Source organism: Triturus cristatus, chromosome 3_1 (assembly GCF_964204655.1).
Source record: "Triturus cristatus chromosome 3_1, aTriCri1.1, whole genome shotgun sequence".
Lineage (NCBI taxonomy): Eukaryota > Metazoa > Chordata > Amphibia > Caudata > Salamandridae > Triturus > Triturus cristatus.
This window is the reverse complement of record NC_140583.1, coordinates 102,103,049-102,128,193: the sequence shown is the minus strand read 5'-3', so window position 1 is coordinate 102,128,193 and position 25,145 is coordinate 102,103,049. Positions and strand designations below refer to the sequence as shown.

At 49.5% G+C, this 25,145-nt stretch overlaps 1 protein-coding gene and 2 non-coding genes across 3 annotated transcripts in view; all 3 read left to right on the top strand.

Moving 5' to 3' along the window:
- The window catches only part of TRIM44 (tripartite motif containing 44), a 410,675-nt gene that overhangs the window by 346,413 nt on the left and 39,117 nt on the right, over positions 1–25,145 (top strand). The window lies entirely within an intron of this gene.
- On the top strand, positions 624–763 carry LOC146859761 (U4 spliceosomal RNA). Its single transcript, XR_014979389.1, has one exon. It is a non-coding gene; the product is annotated as a U4 spliceosomal RNA (small nuclear RNA).
- LOC146859760 (U4 spliceosomal RNA) lies at positions 2,364–2,503 on the top strand. The gene has a single exon (XR_014979403.1). It is a non-coding gene; the product is annotated as a U4 spliceosomal RNA (small nuclear RNA).

Genomic DNA, 25,145 nt, shown 5'->3' with positions numbered 1-25,145 from the left:
GTCTCTCTCTCTCTCTCTCTCTCTCTCTCATTCTCATTCTCATTCTCACTCTCACTCTCACTCTCACTCTCATTCTCACTCTCTCTCTCTCTCTCTCTCACTCATTCTCACTCACTCTTTCAGAGTCACTCTCTCAGAGACACTCTCTCTCACACTCTCACTCTGTCAGTCACTCTCTCTCTCACTTTCTCACTCTCTCTCGAAGAGACACTCTCTCACTCTCTCTCTCTCTCTTGAAGAGACTCGCTTTCTCTCTCTCAGAAACTTTTTCTCTCTCTCTCTCTCTTCCTCTCTCTCTCTTTCTACCTCATCTCTCTCTCTCTCATCTCTCATATCTCTCTCTCTCGAAGAGTCAGTCCTTCTATTGCTGCGAGGAATGTTTGCTCCAGCGGTGACCGGGCCCTTTGAATGGGAATGCTAATTAGCATATGTACCCCCAGAATCCTTTGCGCACCATACATCTTTTTATGAGGCTGACAGGTAACAGAGTACAGTTCAGAGTACTGCACCTGTTGTGTTATTGTCATCTGTGTCTCTGAGTGATGTGTGAAGTCGACTTTTGCTCGCTGTAGGTGTCTTAAGTTCCATCTCCGGTGCGTACCTCGAATGACTTACCTGTCTTTAGCTTTGCGCAGTGGCAGTATCGTAGCCAATGAGGTCTAACCGAGGCGCGATTATTGCTTATTGAAAACTTTACCCAATACCCCGCTGTGTCGACTTGAAATATAGTCGACATTGCAATTTTTGACAGTCTCCAAGGAGACTGGTTTTACTGTCAAAGAAAGAGAACTAACGAACTGTATAAAACATCCGGACTGGATCTGAATTTGGTGTTTTAACCACATTAGGTTATTATAGCCTTAACGTGTTATTAGTATTCATGGGGGGTAAATAAAACACATTATTCTGGGAAATAACCGAGAGTTTTGTGTTTTTGTCAGCATGTGTATTTAAAAATCCGAAATAAAATCCGACACACACTTTGCCATACCTGACTTAAAGCACCTGTACCCAACTAATTACTACAAAGACATTTATTGGGGTGTGGGGGGGGTTGGGTTGTAACACCCCAAACACCCCCCTGAAGCGACGCCCCTGGCTAAACGTGCCAATGGGAGCAGTGTGGGCACAATAGATTGAGACCCCCTTGAACAACAGTGCCCTCTGTACAGAGCACATAAGAAATTGATAGGTTTGTTGGCTGTGTTGTGTGGGCATAGAGGTATTCTTTGGGGCGGAGCTAGCAATAATCCAGCAGGTGCAGTGGCACCGGGGCCCACTGCATCATAGTTACGGCCTCTACCCACCCAGAGGACGGGGACCCATGTTTACTATTATGTTTAGAATCCTTTGTTATCAGTAAATGTCACCCACTGATCAAATCTAATGTAGTAAATAAAAAAAAATTGTATTGATGAAGTCAACCTTGTTATATTATAATGTTATTTTATTCAAAACTATAGAATTACACCTAAATGATAACGGACTCCAATCTAACAAAATAAAGGCAATTCAAATACACCACCACTATAACTTATTAACCCCTTCGCCGCGGCGGGAATTCCGCCGCGGCGCTGGGGGGGGGCAGCGCGGTGGCCCGGTGCTCATGACGGAGCCGCTCCGTCATGAGCCACAGTTGAGCTGTGCTCATGACGGAATTGTTCCGTCATGACTCCGCCCAGTTGTGTTGTCCCCCCGCACAGGTGGGGAAACAGCGCCGCGTGGGCGGAGCGGCCGCCAACGGTCGTGTCATGACGGAACCGTTCCGTCATGAGCACACGGCAACCGTGGCTCATGACGGAGCGGTTCCGTCATGAGCGGGGAAGGGGTTAAATGTCATAGTTTTAAACCATTACTAGTATTCATGCCTCCCTCTGCCCTGACTTTGTTGGCAGGGAGCAAGCCACCTCCGTGTGGACAAAAACCTCTCCTGCCCTGAGGGAGCAATAAGCGTCTCTCTCTCTCTCTCTCTCTTGAAGAGACTCGCTTTCTCTCTCTCAGAAAGTTTTTCTTTCTCTCTCTCTCTTCCTCTCTCTCTCTTTCTACCTCATCTCTCTCTCTCTCATCTCTCATATCTCTCTCTCTCGAAGAGTCAGTCCTTCTATTGCTGCGAGGAATGTTTGCTCCAGCGGTGACCGGGCCCTTTGAATGGGAATGCTAATTAGCATATGTACCCCCAGAATCCTTTGCGCACCATACATCTTTTTATGAGGCTGACAGGTAACAGAGTACAGTTCAGAGTACTGCACCTGTTGTGTTATTGTCATCTGTGTCTCTGAGTGATGTGTGAAGGCGACTTTTGCTCGCTGTAGGTGTCTTAAGTTCCATCTCCGGTGCGTACCTCGAATGACTTACCTGTCTTTAGCTTTGCGCAGTGGCAGTATCGTAGCCAATGAGGTCTAACCGAGGCGTGATTATTGCTTATTGAAAACTTTACCCAATACCCCGCTGTGGCGACTTGAAATATAGTCGACATTGCAATTTTTGACAGTCTCCAAGGAGACTGGTTTTACTGTCAAAGAAAGAGAACTAACGAACTGTATAAAACATCCGGACTGGATCTGAATTTGGTGTTTTAACCACATTAGGTTATTATAGCCTTAACGTGTTATTAGTATTCATGGGGGGTAAATAAAACACGTTATTCTGGGAAATAACCGAGAGTTTTGTGTTTTTGTCAGCATGTGTATTTAAAAATCCGAAAGAAAATCCGACACACACTTTGCCATACCTGACTTAAAGCACCTGTACCCAACTAATTACTACAAAGACATTTATTGGGGTGTGGGGGGGGTTGGGTTGTAACACCCCAAACACCCCCCTGAAGCGATGCCCCTGGCTAAACGTGCCAATGGGAGCAGTGTGGGCACAATAGATTGAGACCCCCTGAAAAAACAGTGCCCTCTGTACAGAGCACATAAGAAATTGATAGGTTTGTTGGCTGTGTTGTGTGGGCACAGAGGTATTCTTTGGGGCGGAGCTAGCAATAATCCAGCAGGTGCAGTGGCACCGGGGCCCACTGCATCATAGTTACGGCCTCTACCCACCCAGAGGACGGGGACCCATGTTTACTATTATGTTTAGAATCCTTTGTTATCAGTAAATGTCACCCACTGATCAAATCTAATGTAGTAAATAAAAAAAATTGTATTGATGAAGTCAACCTTGTTATATTATAATGTTATTTTATTCAAAACTATAGAATTACATCTAAATAATAACGGACTCCAATCTAACAAAATAAAGGCAATTCAAATACACCACCACTATAACTTATTAAATGTCATAGTTTTAAACCATTACTAGTATTCATGCCTCCCTCTGTCCTGACTTTGTTGGCAGGGAGCAAGCCACCTCCGTGTGGACAAAAACCTCTCCTGCCCTGAGTGAGCAATAAGCGTCTCTCTCTCTCTCTCTCTCTCTCTCTCTCTCTCTCTCTCTCTCTCTCTCTCTCTCTCTCTCTCTCAGAGACACTCTCTCTCTCAGAGACTCTCTCTCTCTCTCTCTCTCTCTCTCTCTCTCTCTCTCTCTCAGAGACTCTCTCTCTCTCAGTGTCTCTCTCTCTCTCCTCTCTCAGACACTCTCTCTCTCGCTCAGACACTCTCTCTCTATCAGACACTCTCTCTCTCTCTCTCAGACACTCTCTCTCTCACTCTTTCAGTCACTCTCTCTCTCACTCACTCACTCTCTCTCACTTTCTTACTCTCTCTCACTTTCTCTCTCTCTCTCTCTCAGAGACACTCTCTTACTCTCTCTCTCTCTCTTGAAGAGACTCTTTCTCTCTCTCTCCCTCTCTCAGAGACTCCCTCTCTCTCTCTCTCTCTCTCACTCTTTCTCACTTTTTCATTCACTCTCTCTCTCACTCATTCTCACTCACTCTCTCTCACTATCTCTCTCACTCTCTCTCTCACTCTCTCTCTCTCTCGAAGAGACTCGCTTTCTCTCTCTCTCTGAGACTTTTTCTCTCTCTCTCTGACGCTCTCTCTCTCTTTCTACCTCATCTCTCTCTCATCTCTCATCTCTCTCTCTCTCTCGAAGAGTCCTTCTATTGCTGCGAGGAATTTTTGCTCCAGCGGCGACCGGGCCCTTTGAATGGGAATGCTAATTAGCATATGTACCCCCAGAATCCTTTGCGTACCATACATCTGTTTATGAGGCTGACAGGTAACAGAGTACAGTTCAGAGTATTGCACCTGTTGTGTTATTGTCATCTGTGTCTCTGAGTGATGTGTGAAGGCGACTTTTGCTTGCTGTAGGTGTCTTAAGTTCCAAACACATTGGGGCAGATCTATATTGGAGATGTGCCACTTTTACGCTGCCGTTGCGTCACTTTTGTGACGCAGCGGCGGTGTAAACCCTGCGCCACGTTGCGCCATATTTACATCGTGACGCATCTATGGAGATGCGTCACGATGTAAAGCCCTGCGCCACGTAAAACCTACGTCAGGTTTCACGTGGACGTGTCGACAGAGGTGGGGGGCGTTCCGTCGCAGGAACGCCCCTGAAAAGTGACTCAGTCAAATCTATAAGATTTGACTGAGTCACTTTCCCAACGCTGATCCGCCAAAACCCTGCGCCTGCTTGAGGCTTGACACACCATATTAGGGATAGGGTAGGTTGGAACAGTGCTGGTGTCAACATGGGCTTCTAAGGGAATTCTCTGCAGCATATCATCAAGCCCGTTATCGCCGCTTTAGCGGCAGTTTTCTGCTGGTAACGCGGAGAACATTTTAACGTCGAGCTTGATAATATGCCCCAAAGAGTGCGAGTTTAGTGTCACCCTCTGTTTTAACCTACCGCTCCCACACCAGGCCTGGGGCTCCCTCCACGCCGCCTTCCCTCCCAGGGCCTCGGTTCCACCTCAGGGCATTGGGGCAGTGAACAGTGTGTTACCGCGTGTTTTACTTTGAGATCGTCCTTGGATAGGAACATGGGGGCTCCTTACCCTTTGGTATATATAGGGCATTCTATATCAACGGAGGCGTCCTTCGCAAAGCGCTGTTTCATGGTACTTTTGAAGTGACTGTCAAAGTGTAATTGACAGTATGAAATCAACTGAAATTATATAGTTTTTTTAACTTTCCATATGGTTCTGAAACGTATGAAATTAATTGAAATGATATTGTTTTATTAACGGTCGAAAAAGGATCTTGGAAGTACACATCAAGCATGGTCTTTTGTAACAATTTTTATTAATTGAAACAAAATTATATGTACAATGTGTCATGGATAGTTTATAATTTCATGAGTTTTTCAGGTGGCCATGCCTTTAAAGTCTGCGGCAAATGTGGTACTTACAAACTACCTTCAACTACAGACCCCCAGCCGCCCAATCTGCATACATTAATGGGCGGTCCCAGAGAGAGCCTGGAAACGACCCTGCCGCCCTGTTTGCAAAAGGGCTCACCTGCCTTCAATGGTGCAGGAAACCAGGGTTCGAGCCTCGTGGTCGCGTCCACGTCCTGTGATTCTGGGCAAATCACTTAGGGGCATATCAACTACAACCGGCGATAATTATCTCTAAGCGCACTTAGCGCTAGGATAATTATCGCCGGCTAGCGTGAATTTTTATCGCTGAGATAGCGTGCTATTAGCAACGCTTATCTCATCAGCGATAAAAATCCTCACGCTAACAGGCTAACGTGAGATTATCGCTGGAAACCCAGCGATAATCTCACATTACCTTGTTGATAGGGACAGGCAAACTTAGCCATGATATCCTCCTTCCATAGGATATCATGGCTAAGTCAGAAAAATACCAGATGTAAAAAAGCAGCGTTAACTGTGGTTAGCGCTGCTTTTTTTGTCTCTAACAGGGTTAGCGACATTCTTGATAATAGGAGAAATGTCGCTTAGCGACATTTCTCCTATTATTTTACTCTGGAACGCCCCCTTTACATGTCATTAGAGATGCAAGGGGAAGCGTAGAGTAAAAGGGTGCTAACATGCAAATTTGCATGTTAGCACCCTGTTGTTGATAGGGCGCTAGTTTTATCTCTCCTTTTTTGGCTTTTAAAGCCAAAAAAGCAGAGATAAAGCCCTTGTTGATATGCCCCTTAATCTCCCCGTGCCTGAATGTGTAATGTAAATACGGTGCTATGTAAAGCGCTCCAATACCTTCGGGTCGAGTTCGCGCTATATAAATATGCAAAAAAATCTATAAAAAAGGCCGCTCAAGGCCCCACTGGGCCGCTGGCGGCATCTGAACACACCACACACAGCCCAAATCGGCCACCACTGGGCCAAAAAGCGGCCCATAGCTGCAACTCAGACACCGGCCCATTGTCCTCATTACCATCCGACCCTGCCCTCGGCTCTAATAAGCAGTTTTAGATCATAAGTAAGCTTGCAAAACTGTCTAGGTCGAAATTTGTGTTTTTTTTAAAGTAAAAAACAATTCTGTGTGCAGCCAAAAGACAGACGTTACCGAGATGGACTGATACAATGCGACCCGTTTGGCAGGCTGCTTGCTAGTTATGAAGGCATCTTTTTATGGCTAGAGCTGGGCCACCTAGAGCAGGTATGTGCAAACCTGTTTTCCCATGGGCCTCTGTATCCTTGTGTTTAAAGATCATAACATTTCTCAGCCCCTAGTGCTTACGGTGCTGGTAGCTTAGGTTTCCCCAGTTGCTGTCAGTATGTGGGGGCCACGGTTCTTACACGTCTCTGTGGGTTCTGATATTGATATTGATTTATTTTCAGTCCTGGTTTTTCTTCATCTCATGGCATGTTTAGACCCGCCTTGAAGATATGTATAGGGTCTTTTTAAGACCTCCTGCTGGGAAGTTTGCGCATTAGACACCCTAGGGCAGATTTATGAGCCCCTTGCGCCACTTTTGCGTCACTTTTAACATGGGAAAAGTGACGCAAAAGTGGCGCAAGGGGCTCATAAATCTGCCCCCCTGTATGTACGTGCGGTTGTGCGGAATGCGGTAGTGGCTGACTCGGAGGGGTACTCTTGCCCACATTAGTTAACATTTTTATATAAGCATTTATTTGGACTATTGAGGTACCTACATATGTGTATTGCGTTGGATAAACGTGTATAAAATTGTTTTTAAAGTTATAGATATACATTAGTTCTGCTTAACAAATGTACGTATTACTTATAGTTACATTATTCTATGTTTAACGTATATGTGACTGCATAAATAAGTATATCTTTTAGCATAACTATCTACAATTGCTTCACTAGTGAATTACAATTTTTTTTTTTAAATACAGCAACATTACCTTCCTTATACATATATACCTTCCATGTACGTATGTATTTTAATATTTATTAATTTGCTTCTAATTCAGCATCTCCAGTGCACTACCCTATATCTCACCCTATATCTCTCACAATATATCCTGCACCTTCACTCTCAAATCAAATTAATTTCATATTTCCCTACACTAATTCACCACTAATTCTTCTTGGATTCTGGAGTAGCGTGCTACTCGCCGAAAAGTGCTTCAAAACCTCATAAGGAGAAGCATGCGCTATATAAATGCAAACCCTTCCCTCTACCCTCCATCCACTATCCTTTTCAATCCAAATAACAGACTAACATGTCCACTGGTCAAATGAATTTCATATTTGTTTTCCATATGTTGTTTTTCTGTACTCTTTTTCATGCAACATACAACTCTTTTATGTGAACTAAGTCGTTTCTAGGTATCTGGGTGAGTTCTGGTTGTGGGTGAGTGTTCATGAGGGGACTTGAGTGAGAGCTCTGGAGAACAGTCTGCAGCTGACCGAGTTTCTCACCAGCCTGTCAGTGCGTCATAATGGTGTTCAGGCTCCATGCACGAGCAATCTGGGCTGCTAAAAGGTCTGCTCTAGTCTCACTGCACATGCCTGACCTGCAGATGCTAGGTGTTGTTATCCTCCGTCAGACTCCTTTACATGTCAGACAGCCAGGACACGAAATCTCATGGCCCGTTGGGGTGGTGGGGTCCGGGGCAGAGACAGTCAAGGCAGGCCAGCCCTTCTGACGGACTCCGTCACACCCCTCTACATGTCCGACAGTCAGCCAGCACCCGAAGGGGCAGATTTATAAGCCCTGTGCCTCACTTTTGTGCCGCCGTTGCGTCACTTTTGTGACGCAGCGGCGGCGAAAAGCCAGCGCCATGCTGCGGCAGATTTACAACGTGACGCATCTAGGGAGATGCGTCACGTTGTAAAGCTTGCGCCACATGTGGGCGTACCTTCACAGGGGGGGGGCGTTCCGGCGCAGGAACGCCTCCGAAAAGTGGCTGAGTGAAATCTACAAGATTTCACTCAGTCACTTTTCCGCCCATGCTGCGTCAAATCCCTGCGCCTGCTTGAAGCAGGCGTAAGGATTGACGCAGCATTGTACCGATAGGGCACCCCCGAGCCTTGCTGGAGCTGCGTTGCGCTTGCGACGCAACTCCAGCAATGCGCCGCCCTTCCGCCATCAAATGCGTCACGCATCTGTTTATCCTTGCGCCACGATGCGCTGCATTGTAAATGCGGCGCATCTATTGTGGCGCAAGGGTAAACTTGCGTGACGCATCTTCCCTGGCGCATCCATGCTGATTTGCAGGGGTGCGCCAGGGAACATAAATCGGCCCGAAGTCTCATGGCCAGTTGGGGTGGAGGGGGCTGGGGCAGAGACAGCCACTTTCGACGTCTTCTGACAGACTCCGTCAAACTCCTTTACATGCAGAGAGTCAGCCAGGACACGAAGTCGCACCGTTGGGGTGGTGGGGGCCGGGGCAGACAGTCACTTCAGGCGCCTTCTGACAGTCTCTGTCAGACTCCTTTATATGTCAGACAATCAGTCAGGACACTAAATCGTATGGCCCGTTGGGGTGGTGGGGGCCGGGGCAGAGACAGTCAAGTCAGGCCAGCCCTTCGGACAGACTCCGTCAGGCTACTTTAGATGTCAGTCAGTCAGCCAGGACACGAAGTAGCATGGCCTGTTGGGGTGGTGGGGGCCAGGGCAGAGACAGTCACTTCCTGCGCCTTCTGACTGTCTCCGTCAGACTCCTCTACATGTCAGACACGAAGACTCATGGCCCGTTGGGGTGGTGGGGGTCGGGGCAGAGACAGTCACTTCCGGCGCCTTCTGACAGTCTCCGTCAGACTCCTTTACTTTTCAGTCAGTCAGCCAGGACACGAAGTAGCATGTCATTACCCAAAGCAGCGCTGATGTGTGCGCTCCCGTGGGGCACGTGACCCCATGTACTCACATTGATTCGACAAGTATTTTCTTGTCATTATTCAAGGTGGAGCCAGTATCCTTGGACAAGGTTTACACGGAGGTAAAGCTCCTCGCCCCTCTCTTCAGGGCCACTCAGCGCTATTTCTTTTGGAGAATCATTTTCTGCTGCATCATCGGTTGATCTTGGGCCTTTACCGGTGGCGATGAATCCCTTCCTGTCTGCTGTGATATTTAAGATTGAGTGCTGTGTGTGTGGGGGGAAAGGAGGGGGGGGGGCACAAGTGGTCTGTGGTTTATTAAAGCCTGCCAGGTCTGTGTGCAGCCTCCTGCATGAGCGAGGAGGGCTGTAAGTCCCTCCCCCTCCGCCGAGGACACGTCTCTACAGGTGTGTTCAATGTTCACACCTGAGGGGGCAGCCAGGGGGCACTGTGATTACCTGGGCACCTGCTCTTCCGCCCCCTCAAACTCTGGCCGCCCACCCAGGGGTGTAGAAACAGAAGACGGACTAATGGCAGGACTTAATCAACCAAATATTGATTATCAGACATTTTCACTGCGACTCAGCCCACACCAGAAACTTCCTTTGTGTGTCTTTCACATTGTGTTAAAAAAGTCGCAGTTCAAGTGCTGACTGGGGGCAAAATCATGAAATGCTGTTAATAACATCTTCACACCTACTGACGTGGTGAAACTTTTATTTCAGAATGTTCTTTCCAGCAATCAATGTTGTATCCAATCTGAGTGATCTTTCTCCCGAGGCCCGTTGTGATTGGCTCTCTGCTTCATCGATGTCACACCCACAAGCTCGTGACTTCTGCTTTTATTCTAATCATTGACCACCATGGAGCTCAAACAATGTCCGCTTTTATCTCCCTTCTCCCTGTATTTACCCCTCTTCCCCCGGCATTCCTCCTCGCGCACCCTTCCTCAGTCCTACTACACACTGCGTGTCCGTCTGTGACATGTCCATCTGTCGTTACTCATCTGTCCATACAATAACCTGCGCATCTTCCCTGTTTTCAGCCCCCGTCCCTGTCAGTTGTCGACAGTGTGCCTTCTCTGTTGGTCTGTGGATGTCAAGAGGCTGGGGGGTCTGTGGTACAGGCCAGGCGGACTGGAAGCTGAACATGGAGGTGGGAGGATGGTTGGCGGACAGGGGCAAAGGGAGAGAGAGACAGAGAGAAGAAGAGAGAGAGGTGGGGAGAGAGAGAGGGGGGAGAGGGAGACAGAGAAGGAGAGAGAGGGGCAGATGGAAGAGGAGAGAGAGAGGAGTGAGAGACAGAGACCGAGAGAGACAGAGAGGAGAGAGAGAGACAGACAGAGAGAGGACAGAAGCAAGACACGTGAAAAACCTGGGGGCATATTATCCAGAAATATGCCCTTGAGAATTTCAATAGAAGCCCATGTTAACACCAGAACCTGGGCTTCTATGGGAATTCTCAAATGCATATTATCAAGTCCATTATCACCGCTTTAGCGGCAGTTTCCTGCTGCTAAACCCGCGATAAAGTTTTTGCTTTTCTTGATAATATGCACCCAGGCTTGATGGCAGTACGGGATATCCTGGTGTAGGGTATGGGGTCTACTGAGTAAGGGATGTCCTGGTTTAGGGCATGGTTGGGATCTTCATAGTTTGGGATGTCCTGGTATAGGGTATGGGGCCTTCAGATTAGGGGATGTCCTGGTATGGGGTCTTCTGGTAGGTCCCTGAAGGATGCTTGAAGCCGTTTTATTTATTTTATTTAGTGCAATTTTTTAAAGCGTGGACATTACCCGAAGGTGTCAGAGCGCTGTACAATAGAGCCAGTCACGTTACAAGAGAAAAGTGGTACAAAATAGAACATTACAAAGAAAAACAGGAGACTAAAAATGAAGGGCATTCAAACACAAAATCCAACACAGCACGCAGGGGTGAGGAATGTACAGGAAAAAATGCAAATTTACAATGAAGAGCGAACTTCCAAGAGGGGCCTGAGAAAGAAAGCCGTGCCAGTAGTCAGTCCTAGGTTCTGCCCTCTCACTACGACGCCTCGGGTGTTGCATCTCGACTCCTCGGTGTGAAGCTGGAGCAAGTCTGACAAGAGGGCCGAGGCAGGTGCGACCTGAGAGGGTGGAGATGCAACACCCGAAGCTTCAGGCCCTCTTTGGAACAGAGAGTAAGGGGCAGTTTGGGAATGAATGGTACTGGGCGTCGTAGTGAGAAGAGAAAGCAGAACCCGGGAGAGGGGGCAGCTGAAGGAGGAATGAGAAAACTTGGGGCGAACTAGAGACAGAGACCCAAGACAGCAGGTATTACTGAAGAGTGGACACGTGACACCAGAAACAACTAGGGGGCCCTGTGAGCAGAAACCAGAGGTCACAGCAAACTGTACTCACAGGCCCTGGGGCAACAACAGCACAACGCCACGGGGGTTGCAGAGCTAAGACTGGGACAGGGTGGTACCCGGGACCAGGAGCAGATCCTCAGGCCAAGAGAAGCAGCAAAGGGAACTCGGGGTCGAAGGAAGGGAATGCCAGCAGAGACGGCTCATGGACAGAGGAAGAAAGGGGCTAAAAGGTGCCAGCTGATGCCACCCAGCAAGGTCCTGGCAGCAGGAACAAGGCACGCATGCAAAGTACAAGACAACATGAAAGGAGGGGAACAAAGAAATACTGTGAGGCGAGGCCGCTCCAGAAAAAGCAAACTGTCATAGAAGGCAGTCGCTGCAAACAGGACAAGATGCTACAAACGCAGTGACAGGGACGCACGCTGAGCATCACAGGAGCGTAGCACCGGCCCCAAACTCCTGCTCGCATGGGCAGTGACGTCACGTTGGTCCCCTGGCCCGAGGACAAGACCCTGACTGTGAACTTTACCTCACAGTAATGATGGGACGCCATTTGCAGCATCATTTGAACGTTTTTTTTTTCGGTCTGTGAGATAGGGCGCCAACTCTGTCCACTGGCGGACTCGGAGCGGCGGAGGTCCATGCTGTAAGTCGTGAGGGGGTGACACCATGAGTTACCCGCACCGGGTAACACCAACCCTAGTGACGCCACTGCATGCCCTGTTGGGGTGGTGGGGGCCAGGGCAGAGACAGTCACTTCCTACGCCTTTTGAATGTCTCCGTCAGACTCCTATATATGTCAGACTCAAAGACTCATGGCCCGTTGGGGTGGTGGGGGTCGGGGCAGAGACATAGTGACCACACCGTCATCCGCTCCACTCAACACGCATGCACAGACGTCACCCAAGGATTACATTGACACATTCGTTATGGGTGAAGAACTGCTGCAGGTTTATTTCATACAACATAAGTATGACCATAGAGTGGGTTATCTTACGGGCGATCCAGGGCAAGCAGCCCCTCGCTGCTCCGCCCGCCTTACGAGCCAGCAAGCACGGTGGGTCGATGCCCGACAGCGCGGCACATTCTTTTCAGATCCTCCTTTGGATCACGTGATCTAATACTCCCGCCCCCTTTTTACGGGGGGCGGAGCATGTTATGGCACACCCCTGGTTGGTCAGGCCCCCCAACTGCCCGAAGGACTAACGGGGCGCCGTCGCGGTCTTCCCAGAACCTCCTTCGGCTCCCGAACCTTGGCTCGGGCACCCTTACTGTGCCGGACAGGGGTACCCTTACTGTACCGCCTGTGGCAGAGGTACCCTTACTGTACCCTTCTGCCTCCAGATCGCCCTGTAACTCCGCCTGCAACACAAGAAAAAACATTATAACATCCCAGTTGCGCGCTGCCTACGCCACGCAGGGTAAGCGGAAAGGGTGGGATCTCGCGCGGCCAGGAGGGAAACAGGAAGCAGAGGGCGATCTACGGAGGCGGGAGGCATAAATAGGCCTGGCCCCGCCCCGCCCAGCCCAGTGGCCCACCTCCCCCAGCAGGGCCATTGATTGGGGCCTCCCCTCCCAGGGCGCGACCTCGCGAGAGAGGAGGAACAAAGGGGGGGGAGGCTCTGACGGGTGGCCACTAGAGGGCTGACCTGCTAATGTCCCCCTGCGTGGGACGCGGCCTGCGGCATAGTGACCACACCGTCATCCGCTCCACTCAACACGCATGCACAGATGTCACCCAAGGATTACACTGACACATTCGTTATGGGTGAAGAACTGCTGCAGGTTTATTTCATACAACATAAGTATGACGATAGAGTGGGTTATCTTATGGGCGATCCAGGGCAAGCAGCCCCTCGCTGCTCCGCCCGCCTTACGAGCCAGCACGCACGGTGGGTCGATGCCCGACAGCGCGGCACATTCTTTTCAGATCCTCCTTTGGTTCACGTGATCGAATACTCCCGCCCCCTTTTTACAGGGGGCGGAGCGTGTTATGGCACACCCCCGGTTGGTCAGGCCCCCCAACCGCCCGAAGGACTAACGGGGCGCCGTCGCGGTCTTCCCAGAACCTCCTTCGGCTCCCGGATCTTGGCTCGGGCACTCTTACTGTGCCGGACAGGGGTACCCTTACTGTACCGCCTGTCGCAGAGGTACCCTTACTGTACCCTTCTGCCTCCAGATCGCCCTGTAACTCCGCCACAGCTCTGGGGAGGCTTCCGTCGCTGCCAGAGCACCCCCTTCCTCCCTTCGCTGTTATAGGTGCCCTGCCCCTGCGAGCTAGCTTTTAGTGGGCTAAATCATGGATCCTGTTCTGTAATTTGGAACTTTACTCAGAACACCAGCGCCGACTAACAGAGGGGGGTTTCCACCAAAAGCGAATTGGCGCAAAGAAGTCTGTTGGCCCCACTGCTGTTCAGCTTATACGTGACTGATGTTCCTAACTTCTTTGCGATGCAACTGCGGATCATCCTAACGTAATTGTGTGACGATCTAAAACCTGCATTGTAGAACCAGTACTGAACCATGGTTTCTTCAATCCATCTATACCCTTCGTTCCTTGAACATAATTTTATAAACAATGGAAGACTGTTTTCTGCAGGAGAAGGTGGATGTATTTACGGAAAACAGAGTATCTTTCCTGGCACGAAGAAGGTTTAATTTTCCACTTTGTCTAAAAAGGTGATGTGTTGATAGTGTTTATGGTTCCCGCCATGCAGCTGCTTCGGGGTTTGCATGATTTCTAGGCAGGGCAACTATATTTAATGCTGCCTGCTACAGATGAGAATTTGCTTCTGAAGGATACATATCTTTCAGCTCGCGGACCAAACTTTGCGAACGGTTAAAGCCCCTGTGCTACAAGGAAAGACTGAGCGAAGAAGAGCAACACCTAACTCTGTTTCTCAGGCTGGAAAATATGGCATGGGCAACAAGGCCTTGAAAATGGCGGTTATGGTACGGACATGAAATCCTGTTGTGCTTTTCAATTGGGCCAAATTAGAGTCCTTTGTGGCTTAGAAGTGTGTTTCCAGCCGCTACAGCACAATAAAGCAAGATGAAGGTAACGTGTGAGTTACCCCCTTCCCTACGTTTTATCAACACAAGCTGACATCACGGGTATCTAATGATGGGATGGGCGCTTAAAAAGCTGTGAATATCAGACAGTAGGGGGGGGCAACAGCCTCTGTCTTTGTACTCTCACCCAGTACACGGGCAACATATGCTCGCTGTCCCTGGCTGCTTCATGACACTGTCTCTGAATGGATACTGCCACCCTTCGCTAGTGCAGCATTCTTGGCAAGTGATTCGTTGGGACAATCTCACCTTCCTACAGCACGCAATAAAAATAGATAAAACTGCTAGCTCTGCCGTATTTACCTTTTCGGCCAGCGCTCCCTACTTTTGCTTCCTTTCACATTGTATTATTATCCTATTGTTTACTTCAAATGACCAATATCTCCGCAACATCTCCTGGTTTCTGGCCTCCCTACTGCCAATACTGACCTGGCATTCTCGGGATCTATCTTAACTAACCAGATAATTCGAGTTTTATTGCATATTCTTGCAAATAAAGTTACATTAAATTAGATGATGGAGTCTTATTCCAGCTTTGTTCTTCAATAGTTCATATAAATCAAACCAAGATAAATATTACGGTTCATTCTTACTTTTAATTTACTTAAAATTAAAGCTTAATTCCAGAAGACGGCATGTAATTTGAACTAATATTCGTAGCAATCAATCAGTTTTAATGCGTGAATTGGCTCAGCACCTCCTTCCCTAATTCAAAACCTAATGCTAACCACAACAATCGGGAACATATGTGCAAATGTTTTTTTTTTTTTTTTTTGGCACTGAAAATGTTGGCCGTTTGTGTACTGATCGTTATATAATGTTGTTAGTTAATGTTATTGACTGATACAACTTGCACTGCAATTTTAGTCGATTTTGTAAAACGATGTAACCTTATCTCACCTTTAACCATAACTATTCGTCCAAAATATCGTTAAACTGGTTGACCTCCATCTAATTAATTTCAAAATAGTGTAATTACTTTTTTTTATTAAATTGTTTATTCCAACAATATGGCTTGCTGTCACCTTGTGAAACATCCTGTGTGGTTCCACAAGCTCTGATTTCGAATCTCTCAGTTTGTGCAAGAAACACATTATGTTCTGCTCCTAAAAGATTATGAAACCCAATCCAACACTTGTTGTGTTATGTTATACTAAATTTGTAGGGCACACGTACCAAATTGGTTTCCTGGCGCTACTCTGAAACCTGTTAGGGTGGTATGTTGCTCATATACCTGTCTAACTAGCCATGTTTTAGGAGTTTGCGGGAAGTCATGAGGTCTGTGCAGGACCTAATCTCTAGAGGTGGGGAGTTCCAATATCTGGGACCTGGTGTGATAAACCTTGTTCCACCAAAGTGTTTCCATGTAAAGGATCCCTGGGGAAACCACATGTAGTTTTAATCTTGGGGGGCGCGACGTGGTCAAGGTGAACATTTCACGTCAACACATTAATATCGTAGAATGGATAAGAGACAGTCAAGGCAGGCCAGCCCTTCGGACACATGCCAGGCATTAGTGTGTCTTCGCCACAGCAGACTTCACTAAGCCGCGCGTGCCTGTCTTTAATGCAGACGGGGCAGGTTTATTTGTTCTTTCCTTTGAATCGGGGTGGTCCTTGGCCCCCCTCAAGGTTTGGATTACATATTTGAAGATCAAGACCGTCGCCTGCCTTTGAAGTGTTGCTTGCGTGGGACGTGAAGCGGCGACGGGGCCATGTGGCCCTGGGCTGGGAGCCAGGCTCTGCGTGGCGAACCTCGCAGAGGACACGGGGTCTCGTTTCAGAGTCAGCGGTGCGTTGTGGCAGAGTGGCCCGACTGGTCGTGTGAAAGGCAGTGCTGTGCAAGCAGACACGTCTGAGCGCTTCACTTCACGGCACTGAGGTCCATGCCCAGGATCACATGGTGTGTCGTGTGGTGAGCAGGAGTATTTGGATATGAGTGGTCCAGTGAGGAAAGGCAGCCTGTGATGGGCCTGCTTAGGAAGGGTCAGGTGTGTGTGCACGTGACTCTGTCCCCGGACCTGTGAAGCGGTGTAGGTGAGTGTGTGAGGCCTTAGGTCTTGGAATTAGAAAACAAGCATTTGCAATGCAATAGGTCTCGCATTTGCGAGAGTTGGAGCTATTGGCATTGTAAATGACAATGCCTTTTATTTATGCGTTTCAGAACCTGCAAGCTGTGCCTAAACAAGCACTTTGTACAACAAATGAATAAAAGGCATTGTCATTTACAATGCCGATAGCTGCTATTGTCATTGTAAATGACAATGCCTTTTATTTTGAAAACCTGCAAGCGGTGCATAAACACGCACTTTGTAGGTATAGTCCTTGCTTACCAGAAGCAAGACTGGCAGTAAAAGAGACTGCCAGCCTTGCTTCTCATAAGCAACGACTACAAAGTGCTTGTTTACACACAGCTTGCAGGTTTTGAAACGCATGAGTAAAAGGCATTGTCATTTACAATGCCAATAGCTGCAAACTCTCGCAAATGCAAGACCTATTGCATTGCAAATGCTTGTTGGAGTTAGGCAGCTGAATTAACACTGATAAGCACCGATTTTAAAAGGTTTCAGAAACAATGAGAAAACAACACTAGAATCCACCAAAAACATAAACACTGAAAACAGGACCTTCTGCTTTACCCTCACCGCCACCATGTGCGGCTCTCACACCCCCTGGTTTACCCTCACCACCACCACGTGCAGCTCTAACACTCCCTGGTTTAACCTCACCGCCACCACGTGCGGCTCTCACACACCCTGGTTTACCCTCACCGCCACCACGTGCAGCTCTCATACCCCCTGGTTTACCCTCATAGCCACCATGTGCAGCTGTCACACACCCTGGTCTACCCTCAGCGCCACCACGTGCAGCTCTCTCACCCCCTGGTTTACCCTTAACAACACCACACACAGCACTCAGACTCCCTGCTTTACGGTTACCGACACCACGCTCAACACTCACCCCCCTGCTTTACCCTCACCACCACCATATGCAGCACTCACGTCCCCTATTCTACCCTCACCACCACCACATGCAGCACTCACAACCTGCTTTACCCTCACCACCACCACATGCAGCACTCACACTCCCTGCTTTATCCTCACCACTACCACATGCAAAACTTACACCCCCTGCTTTACCCTCAGCACCACCACATGCAGCACTCACACCCCTTGCTTTACCCTCACCACCACCACATGCACCACTCACACCCCCTGCTTTACCCTCACCACCACTACATGCAACACTCACACCCCCTGCTTTACCCTCACCACATGCAACACTCACACCCCCTGCTTTACCCTCAGCACCACCACATGCAGCACTCACACTCCATGCTTTACCCTCACCACCACCACATGCAACACTCACACCCCCTGCTTTACCCTCACACCACCACATGCAGCACTCACACTCCCTGCTTTATCCTCACTACCACCACATGCAACACTCACACCCCCTGCTTTACCCTCAGCACCACTACATGCAACACTCACACCCCCTGCTTTACCCTCACCACATGCAACACTCACACCCCTGCTTTACCCTCAGCACCACCACATGCAGCACTCACACTCCATGCTTTACCCTCGCCGCCACCACATGCAACACTCACACCCCCTGCTTTACCCTCAGCACCACCACATGCAGCACTCACCCCCCTGATTTACCCTCACCACCACCACATGCAACACTCACACCCCCTGCTTTACCCTCCCCACCACTACATGCAACACTCAAATTCCCTGCTTTACCCTCACCACATGCAACACTCACACCCCCTGCTTTACCCTCAACACCACCACATGCAGCACTCACACCCCCTGCTTTACCCTCACCACATGCAACACTCACACCCCCCACTTTACCCTCACCACCACCACATGCAACACTCACACCCCTTGCTTTACCCTCCCCACCACTACATGCAACACTCAAATTCCCTGCTTTACCCTCACCACATGCAACACTCACACCCCCTGCTTTACCCTCAACACCACCACATACAACACTCACACCCCCCCCTTTACCCTCACCACCACCACATGCAACACTCACACCCCTTGCTTTACCCTCACCACCACATGCAACACTCACACCCCCTGCTTTATCCTCAGCACCACCACATGCAGCACTCACACCCCCTGCTTTACTCTCACCAACACCACATGTAACACTCACACCCCCTGCTTTACCCTCACCAACACAACATGCTGCATTCACACTTTGTGCTTTACCCTCACCACATGCAGCACTCACACCCCCTGCTTTACCCTCACCACTACCACATGTAGTACTCACACCCCCTGCTTTACCCTCACCGCCATCACAAGCAGCACTCACACACTGTTTTACCCTCACCACCACCACGTGCAGCACTCACACTCCCTGCTTTACCCTCACCAGCACCACATGCAACACTTACACCCCTGCCTTACCCTCACCAACACCACATGCTGCACTCACACTCCCTGCTTTACCCTCACCACATGCAGCACTCACGCCCCCTGTTTTGCCACCACCACATGCAGCACTCACACCCCCTGCTTCACCCTCACCACTACTACTCACATCCACTGCTTTACCCTCACCACCACCACATGCAGCACTCACACCCACTGCTTTACCCTCACCACCACCACATGCGGCACTCACACCACATGCAGCACTCACACTACATGCAGCACTCACAACCACTGCTTTACCCTCACCACCACCACATGCAGCACTCACACCACATGCAGCACTCACATCCACAGCTTTACCCTCGTCAACTCTACATGCAACACTCGCACCCCCTGCTTTACCCTCACCACATGCATCACTCACACTCCCTGCTTTACCCTCACCACATGCAGCACTCACACTACATGCAGCACTCACACCCACTGCTTTACCCTCACCACCACCACATGCAGCACTCACACCACACGCAGCACTCACACTACATGCAGCACTCACACCACTGCTTTACCCTCACCACCACCACATGCAGCACTGACAGCACATGCAGCACTCACACCCACTGCTTTACCCTCACCACCACATGCAGCACTCATACCACATGCAGCACTCACATCCACTGCTTTACCCTCACCAACTCTACATGCAACACTCGCACCCCCTGCTTTACCCTCACCACCACCACATGCAGCACTCACACCCACTGCCTTACCCTCACCACCACTCACACCCACTGCTTTACCCTCACCACCACCACATGCAGCACTCACACTCCCTGCTTTACCCTCACCACCACTGCATGCAACACTCACACCCCCTGCTTTACCCTCACCACATGCAGCACTCACACCCACTGCTTTACCCTCACCACCACCACATGCAGCACTCACACCCACTGCTTTACCCTCACCACCACCACATGCAGCACTCACACTCCCTGCTTTACCCTCACCACCACTACATGCAACACTCACACCCCCTGCTTTACCCTCACCACATGCAGCACTCACACAACCTGCTTTACCCTCATCGCCACCACATGCAGCACTCACACCCCCTGTTTTATCCTCACCCTCACCACATGCAACACTCACAACCCCGCTTTACCCTCACCACCACCACATGCAACACTCACACCCCCTGCTTTACCCTCACCACCACTGCATGCAACACTCACACCCCCTGCTTTACCCTCACCACATGCAACACTCACACCCCCTGCCTTACCCTCAGCACCACCACATGCAGCACACAAACCCCCTGCTTTACTCTCACCTTCACCACATGTAACACTCACACCCCCTGCTTTACCCTCACCAACCCAACATGCTGCATTCAAACTTCGTGCTTTACCCTCACCACATGCAGCACTCACACCCCCTGCTTTACCCTCACCACCACCACATGCAGCACTCACACCCCCTGCTTTACCCTCACCGCCACCACATGCAGCACTCACACACTGTTTTACCCTCACCACCACCACGTGCAGCACTCACACTCCCTGCCTTACCCTCACCAGCACCACATGCAACACTTACACCCCTGCTTTACCCTCACCAACACCACATGCTGCACTCACACTCCCTGCTTTACCCTCACCACATGCAGCACTCACCCCCTGTTTTACCACCACCACATGCAGCACTCACACCTCCTGCTTCACCCTCACCACTACTACTCACATCCACTGCTTTACCCTCACCACCACCCCATGCAGCACTCACATACACTGCTTTATCCTCACCACCACCACATGCGGCACTCACACCACATGCAGCACTCACACTACATGCAGCACTCACCCCCACTGCTTTACCCTCACCACCACCACATGCAGCACTCACACCACATGCAGCACTCACATCCACAGCTTTACCCTCACCAACTCTACATGCAACACTTGCACCCCCTGCCTTACCACCACCACCACCACATGCAGCACTCACACTACATGCAGCACTCACACCCACTGCTTTACCCTCACCACCACCACATGCAGCACTCACACTACATGCAGCACTCACGCCCACTGCTTTACCCTCACCACCACCACATGTAGCACTCACACCACATGCAGCACTCACACTACATGCAGCACTCACACCCACTGCATTACCCTCACCACCACCACATGCAGCACTCACACTCCCTGCTTTACCCTCACCACCACCACATGCAGCACTCACACCACATGCAGCACTCACACCACATGCAGCACCAGAGGGCAATTAATACAGCAGCTGGACACTGGAGCGCAGTGATTACAACAGCTGTACCCAAAATTGAAGTGAATACAGCAGCTGCACACTACAGTGATCTGGAACCAGCAGCTGGATTCCGGAGTGCAGTGAATACAGCAGCTGGACCCCGGAGAGCAGTGAATACAGCAGCTGTACCCCAAAGTGAAGTGAATACAGCATTTGGACTTCAGAGTGCTGTGAATACAGCAGCTGTAACCCAAAGAGCAGTGAATAAAGCAACTGGCCACTGGAGTGCACTGAATATAGTAGCTGTACACTGGAGTGCAGTCAATACAACTGAGCAGCAGAGTGCAGTGAACACTGCAGCTGAAGACTAGAGTGAACTGTATATAGCAGCTGGACACTGGAGTGCAGTGAATATAAAAGCTGAGCAGCAGAGTGCAGTGAATACTGCATCTGTACTCCTAAGTGCAGCGAATACAGCATCTGGATACTGGAGTGCAGTGTCTGTCCGACGAGCCCCAAGTCTGCATTGAACTACCTACTCTCTGAATGTATGAATGAACACAGGCCGAGTGCTGCATGTGCAGTGAAATGATGACATCCTAGGCGCACGGGCCAGTCTGGCCAGCCCTTTGCTTGGCATCACATTTGTATATAGAAGTGCCCGGCTGCAGAGATACCGCAGTGAGTAATGTGCAAGTGCTTCTTATTTGTATGAAGGCTGCAATTTGGAATCTCAGGACATCTGCACTGCAGTTTATCCTTCTGAAGTCGATAGAATGTGGGCTTCTCGCGTAATGGTATTCATCAGTCTTTTCAGTATATCTATAGCACGGCAACGCTGCCGGCCTTCGGAAGAAGGCGCTGTATACAAATTAAATCCCTCTTACTAACATTGCTCAGGGAATGAAGGCTGTTTTCCAGCGCCTGATGAGAACTCCCCAGAGTGGGAGGGTGGGGTGTGCGGGGCGGGCTGCTCCTGCAGGTGGGCCTCAGGCAGAGCCTGCCCTCACAGCCCATAAATCACCGCAGATAGGCTGCCAGCTCTCTGCCTTTAATTGGAAGATGCCGGCGTTATGAGCTGATATTGGGAATCTGATAAAAAATGTAATTTCCCCTTGAGTGTGAGACTGCAACTGGAGAGGTGTGGGGTCAGCTGGGGCCAGGGAGGGATGTGCGTCCCCAAACCAACTACAACTCACTACTGCAGCCTGCTGGCAGGAGCAGTATGTACCGCGCCATCCGATCCGCTTCTTGGCGCTGTGCACAGCAGTACTGGGCTCAGTCATGATGAAACCATTGAGTATGCTGATCGGGTTTGTGCACCCCAAGCAACAGAATCGAAAGCGGCATGGAAGGCTCCGCCTGTTATCCTTCGGCTGTTGAGGGAATAAGTACTCTTCAGTTGTCTTAATTAGCGTCTGTGTTTGTGATGATTGAATGCCAGGGGATGTATTACCAAAGTGCCCCGGGGGCAAATGGGTGTTTGCACCTGCATTGTGCGTCTCCTGGGCTATATGGTATTACAGAAGGGGCCGCAGACGCTCGTGCAGTCCCATCTGTTATATAGATAGCGCTGGTGCGGATGGTGCACCAGGGCTGTCTCAAGAGGGCGTTCACTCATTTGCATGGGCACATTTTTCCAGTTTTTGAAAACGAGGGAATCTCTTTACCTCTGCGCCGCGCCGTATCATGAATACGGTGCAGAAGTAAAAAATCTGTCAGGAGACGCTCTGACAGTGCGCCACAAGAAAGTGGCACACACCCTGATGGCATCCCTCTGGAGGGGCTCTAGTGGGTCCAATGAACTCCCCAGACTTTCCCTTGCAGGCGGGTGCAGTCACTCACTGCACCCGCCTGCAGGGGGATCTCTCTCCCCTCTTTAAAGTGCAGTTGTGTTTCCGCCTGCAATGTGAAACCCAGAGTGGGTTTGAAGCTGGTGCTCTGTATTTCACTTGAATGCCTTTACCCCACGGCAGCAGAATTCACGGCTGCCCCGAGGGCAGCGCATTCACCCTAATAGGGCACACTTTCCCTGTTTGGCCTGGCTCATCTGTTTGAAGGTGCGCCGCTGCGCAAACTGAGAAAGTGCACCCTATATGAAATAAAGCTCTAAGGGTGTGGAAACACAGCTATTATTTTTAAGGTTAAAATAATATATTTATTTAATTTACTTAAGTAGCATTGAAACCACTGTTGAGTGTCATATAGGTTAATATTCAGTGTCATAAGCATTGAAATAAATGTGGAATTTCCAGTGTAAACTGTGTTAGACACTGTGCAGGAAAAAAGGGAGAGGTCAGTTGGAAGGAAGGTGAGGGTCCCACTGTGGCTTGGTTGAGTGTTGTAAAACTCCTTCCACAAAATCGTGTTCAATGCCTTTTTAGGTCTCACCTCAGACAGCGCATGCGCTGTTACTTACAAGACCTTCTGCTTAAATGGAGCTTAGAGCCCACCCATTGCTATACTTCGGTTGGCTTCATCCTCACTCTTGTTTCCTTGCTTCTTCTTAATCACTGCATGCCTGCTATTCTACCTCTTTGTATATTTATCCATTCTGTGGAGCATAGACCAAGTACTGCTCCTTTCAGGACCCAGTGGTGTCCTACCTCTGGTGGTGCTCTTTTGGTGGTACTTTTTTAAATTTAAGTTGCGGAACTCCACAAGAGTGCTTGTGGTGCAGCCTGTCTCCCCCTCTCCTTCTCGTTACCCTTACCCTCTCCCACTCTGCACTGTTGCTTCAACGTGTTGTTGCTTCAATGCGTTGTTTTGCATTTCCTCCACCCTCCCTACCTGGTGTCTGTGTTTTCTGCCAACCACCCTCCCTTTTGCCTGCAATCTAAGGTGTCACATACTGAGCCAGAGTTTTGGAGGCTAGGGTTCTCGCTCACCCACTAGGTGCCACAGTGGTTGAAGCTGCATACTGAACATTTTTATTTAGTAGCTGGTTAAGACACTGGTGGTGGTGGCACCCAAGCCTGTTAGGGTATTCCAGTGACAGACAGGCGGCTTCCTCGCACACAAGTGGAAAAGGGAGGACGTCACTAGTGCACAGCTTTGTCTCATCACGCAACTTTACAATGCATGTGTAGCATGTATCCCTGTTAACATTCATCAAAATATTTGCTTGTATGTGTTAGGGCCTCCAACAAATCTTTGTAGATCTTGGACAAGTTATTTTACTACTCGAGTGACTGAGAGGTGCTAAATTGAGGTACAGAGTGGCAATGACTTTCTTCCATGTCCATCGAGTGAAGTTGCTTGAACATCCTTTCACGTTTTATGCCTTCTCATAATTGGAAATCTTGTTGCATGTTTGTGAAGCCAGAAATGGTCAGTGATTCAAAGGCCGGCTTGAGGTCCATTCAAACCTTTTAAATGTCTTAATCCAAACAGTGGCGTAACAAAACTTTAGGGGGCTCCCATGCAAAGTACATGGAACCCACCCCCCCCTCCTCCAGACTCACTCAGGACCTATCATGTCAGTATACTGTGCTGAGGGGCCCCCCTGTATCTCGAGGCCCCCCGCGCTGCGTGCGCCTTTGTTACGCCCCTGAATCCAAATCGGTTAACTCAATTACTCACCATCATCAAAGCACATTCAGCAGCACCCATCACAGATGGTATTCAGGAATCCGTAGTAAGTAATTGGTGAAATATTCCCCACCGGTGCTGGAACAGTTTCCACAGTAAGGGTGCTGGCCATCGATTCCATTGCATATGGTTTGTGGAAAAAACAAAGGGGCATATTATCAAGGGCCGGCGATAAACATCGCAAAGCGCGCTTAGCGCTTGCATGTTTATCACCGGCTATCTCTGGAATTTATCGCATTATCAACAAAGCGCATCGCTGAGGCGATAAAAATTCCAGTTAGCTGCCAAATATGCGATTATCGCTGGAAA